The following is a 4,856-nucleotide window of genomic DNA, read 5'->3' on the forward strand; positions in this document are numbered from 1 at the left end:
TGTAAACATACTGTAAACATTGTGTCAACTTATTTCGCAAGTATGGAGAACAGCGATAGATGGACGGACGCTGAAGTGCAGGCACTTGTAGCAAATGTAGCACTGCCAGTTGTCGTTGGAGATTCTTAGTCCTCCTTTCCGTTCTTTCAGTCGCTTTACGTATACATCGACTTTCCATGTCCATTATTGTGAAACCCGCGAGACACAACAAAAACAGCTCCGATCACAGCGTCCTCCATCCTCCTGTTGTTAACGTTGTTCTTCTTTGTTTCCGTTGTTGAACGCCGTGCACAAATGACGACGCTGTCGACCGGCTTACGTCACTTCTTAGTACACACTGTTGGTGCGAATGCAACCCTTTAAATGGTACTGGGAAATAGTTCGCGCAAAATCGTCCCAGTACTTTAGTACTGTACATTTAGTTCTGGAACTAAAGCGGTGCGAAAGGCCCTAATGATCTAGACCAGTGATGGGCAAACTCGGCCCTTCCAGGCCACTTTCCTGCAGAGATTTCATCCAACCCTGATAAAAACTCACCTGCCTGTAGCTTTCTAGTAGTTTTGAAGACAATGATTAGCTGGTTCAGGTGTGTTTGATTAGAGTTGGAGCTAAACTCTGAAGGAAAGTGACCTGGAAGGGCCAAGTTTGCCCACCCCTGATCTAGACCAAGGATCCTCAAATCTGGCCCACGAGATCCACTTTCCTGCAGAGTTTAGCTCTAACCCTAATCAAACACACCTGATCATGCTAATCAATGTCTTCAGGATCATTAGAAAATCACAGGTAGGCGAGTTTGATAAGGGTTGGAGCTAAACTCTGTAGCGCATTGGCCCTCCAGCGCAAGATTTGAGGAACCCTGATCTAGACCAATGACTGATTTAGGTATGGGCATCAAAAAGTCTGGAATGGCGATTTGCACAGTCAGTTTTCTATTGCTCATTTGCAGGTCACATCAATTATATTGTCACTCTGTGGATCAATTAACCTTGTGAGTTAAGCCCAGTTTACACCAACAGCAGCAAAGCACCGTGATCTCATTGACTTGCTGGCGAATTCAGCGACCGGATGTTGGGGTGTCCAGCAACGTTGAGAAAAGTGACTTTTGGGAGCAACTACCAACGGGAGTGAAGTCATTGGAGTCATGAACAACTACACAAGTGTTTGGACTTAATAATTAGTGTTAAGATGATATGTTGATTTTGCACTTAGGAAATCTATTAATTATAAAAAGTCTACTAGAAGGGCCTTTCGCACTGCTTTAGTTCCAGAACTAAATGTACAGTACTAAAGTACTGGGACGATTTTGCACGAACTATTTCCCAGTACCATTTAATGGGTTGCATTCGCACCGAGAGTGTGTACTAAGTGACATAAGCCGGTCGACAGCGTCGTCATTTGTGCGTGGCGTTCAACAACGGAAACAAAGAAGAACAACGTTAACAACAGGAGGATGGAGGACGCTGTGATCGGAGCTGTTTTTGTTGTGTCTCGCGGGTTTCACAATAATGGACATGGAAAGTCGACGTATACGTAAAGCGATTGAAAGAACGGAAAGGAGGACTAAGAATCTCCAACGACAACTGGCAGTGCTACATTTGCTACAAGTGCCTGCACTTCAGTGTCCGTCCATCTATTACTGTTCTCCATACTTGCGAAATAAGTTGACACAATGTTTACAGTATGTTTACACTGCGTTTTAAATCATGGCGGGTGAGGGCGTTTTGCCAATCAATGTCTACTTACGTCTACTTACGTCACGATTAGTACCAGTTGTGCTGGTTAGACCCTGCTCCGGAGTAGGAGCTAATTTGGTTCTCGAAAAAGGCAGTCCGGTACTAAAATCGCTCCCAGTTCCGGCGGTGCGAAAACGCCAAAAAGTGGGTAGTTCCACAATTAGTTCTGGTACTATGAAAAGGTTCCCACAGTGCGAAAGGCCTTATTGAAGCGAGATTCCTAAATCCTTTTAATGATGCAAAGTTTGTCTAGATTAACGAAGACTATCATGGTAATAGTATGTCTATGATAGTTGTGTGGGTTATAAATTGTAATATAAGGTTATAGTCATTAGTAAGAAGGACATGCAAAAAATGTAATGTGTGCTAATGAAATACAACTTTTTTCATACACAGTTTCTTTCTGGTGCGAAATCATTACGAATAATAAAAAAAACAGTATACATTACTTCATTTTGAGTCTTATTTTGTATACATTTTCATTTTTATATAGTTTTAAATGTTAAAATTATTGATGTTTTTCCAAATATGTGAATATAAATAACAGCAATGGTGCATTTTGTTGTTGTTGTTGACAGAGGATTGTTTGGGGTTTATTACAGCAAATATAATGCCATCATTCCATCAGTTCTTGGAGAGTTAAGTTTGCCAAGTAAGCTCAACCCTACAGCATGCCAAATCTTCAAGATGCAGGACTTGAGACACAAAAAACATGGCTGATCGAATTAAATGCACGAAACACGCTTTCAATGGTTGGCTATGAATGTTTTCCGCTCCTGTTAATTAAACATGTCACTGGTTTCAGTGCATTGATGCCAATTAATTTGACTGATAATATTTCAAATCATCCCTTTCTGCATTTGCTCAGATCCAATTTTTCTCCCTTTAAAGCACGTAAAAAAACATTATTATAAAACTGCTTTTTTTTGCATGCATTATTAATCAATGCAGAGTACGCGTACGTACCTTTATCGATTAAGCATCAGATGTGGTCGCTGGTCGCGTGAAAAATGCTCACATTTCTGCTCCTGCAGTTGATTTTCACGGCGAAGGCTCGCGCAGTTCTTCCACTTCGCGCTATTTAAAAAATGGCTATTTGATTTTCTCCCTAAATCGTTCGTTTAGTCGGGAGTTAATAAGCGAGGCCAAACATCAACAATAAAAACCGTGACAAAATGCTGCTTTTGTGGCTGCTCCGCGCTCTGTTCATCAGATGTGACAGAGAAATCAAATACCAGGCGTCCTCATCAAACCATCTTTCATGTGTGTGCCGCAGAAGCTTGGTTTTCGTGGGTAAATGTTGTAACGCGCTGCTGTGTCCCTGCGTTTCTTCTTTCAATGCATCTAATGCTGCGTGCCCTCAGGCTTTACACGCACGTTCTCAGCTGTTTGATTCGATCCATCAGCGCTTCACAAGCCCCGCCTCCCGTGTTATTCACCACAGACAAGCCCCGCCTCCCGTGTTATTCACCACAGACAAGCCCCGCCTCCCGTGTCATTCACCACAAACAAGCCCCGGAATCCCCTCCAACCCCCATCCTATTGTCTGTTTACAAACCTTTTTATTCAGTTAAAATATGCTATATTTAAAAAAGGCACCAACTTGGTTGAATAGAATGTAGAAAATAAACACAAGAGAAAAAAACATTTATACAATTAGGCACAGCAAATATTTAAAGGTTTTTTTTTTACATTCAGGTAGGGCAGATTCTGGGTTTTAGCAATAGATTATGATTAATTGTATTGCAAATTTTACTTAATTTTTTGCTGAACGCATGGTGATGTAATTTTGGCAGAGGTAAAGTGTCCTTGCATAATGCAGCCAGAGGGTGGCACAGTGATATTTCCAAATAAATAGATTAGTAAGTAAATAACAGCAGAGAAAACATTTCTACGAGTTTAAACAAAGAGAATATAAAGATTTGTGCATTACCGAGAATAATAACTTAACAATATTCTGAAGAGTTTGTGTTGTAATAAAGATGTAAAAAATGTTTACACATTCTGATATTTTTTCCTAAGAGATCTCATTCCAACATGTAATAGAAATGTAATAGCAATAAATGTAATAAATAAAAATGTAGTAGACCTTAGTCAGGGTAGCGACATATTTAAATGTTGACGGCGTAAAAACAAGGCTACATAATAAAAATAAAACAAAACAACATAACGAAAGTTCAGATGGCAAAACGTCTTACTACCAAGAAAAAAAACTTTCAATAAACAGTTTTTACAAAAAGTTGTAAGTTGTGAAAATAGCACGATCTAGGACCTTTATACAGTGTGTGCTAGTCTATCCCAGACTTCATCTGCCTTCAATTCATCTATTCAACTAACCTGATTAAAGGGATAGTTCACCCAAAAATGAAGATTCTGTCATTAATTACTCACCCTCGTGTCGTTCCAATCCCGTAAGACCTCCATTCATCTTCTGAACACAAATTAAGATATTTCTGATGAAATCCGAGAGCTCTCTGACAGAAATATGCTGGGCGCCGCACACACAATTTTTGCTCTGATTTTCAATTGCTAAAAGTTTTGTGAAAATTGCAACAAATTGGAGCCAAATTGGTGCTTGTTCATACGAGCGACAGTCACGACATGTCACTGATGCCCGTGAGATATTTGGCAAGCTAAATATCTGGACCTGTGTGTGAAAACTGCGGCCTCATGCCTCTGGCCTAATCACAGCCGCTGATATAGAGCCGGTATCGCTCGAGTACGAGAGTGATATTGCTCATATACATATATATATATATATAATGTATTTTCAAACCTGTTGCCAAAAATCGCAGAGTAATGGCAAGCCTCTCCTTGGCAGTGATGGCAAGCCTAATTTTGGTGTCTATTTTGGTAATTAATAGTGCTACTTTTGTGAGCAGGACCTCAAATTCTGCTGCAGTCATTCTGAGGAGATCCCTGAATCCCATTCTGTCCTCTACCTACCTATTAGTGCTGGGCGGTATGACCAAAAATTTATATCACGGTATTTTTCAAAATTATACCGGTTTCACGGTACATGACGGTATTTTTTTTTTTTCATGCATGACCGGGTGTTAACCATATTTTCTACTGATTGAGAGAGGAAATACTGCAGTATATTGACTTAGAATGCCCTATTCT

At 40.2% G+C, this 4,856-nt stretch overlaps 2 protein-coding genes across 4 annotated transcripts in view; one reads left to right on the forward strand and one right to left on the reverse strand.

Annotated features, from left to right (window-relative positions):
• The window catches only part of LOC107680195 (G-protein coupled receptor family C group 5 member B), a 34,707-nt gene extending 31,581 nt beyond the window's left edge, over window positions 1–3,126 (reverse strand). For both annotated transcript variants that reach the window (XM_016475983.1, XM_016475982.1), the window contains exon 1: window positions 2,700–3,126. The gene's annotated coding sequence lies outside the window, so the exon portion shown is untranslated. The remainder of the gene's footprint in view (window positions 1–2,699) is intronic.
• LOC107680186 (gastrula zinc finger protein XlCGF57.1-like) overlaps window positions 1–4,856 on the forward strand; it is a 398,670-nt gene that overhangs the window by 347,584 nt on the left and 46,230 nt on the right. The gene's annotated exons all lie outside the window — the stretch shown is intronic.

This window comes from Sinocyclocheilus anshuiensis, unplaced genomic scaffold (assembly GCF_001515605.1).
Source record: "Sinocyclocheilus anshuiensis isolate Anshui unplaced genomic scaffold, SAMN03320099.WGS_v1.1 scaffold492, whole genome shotgun sequence".
Taxonomy (NCBI): Eukaryota; Metazoa; Chordata; class Actinopteri; order Cypriniformes; family Cyprinidae; genus Sinocyclocheilus; species Sinocyclocheilus anshuiensis.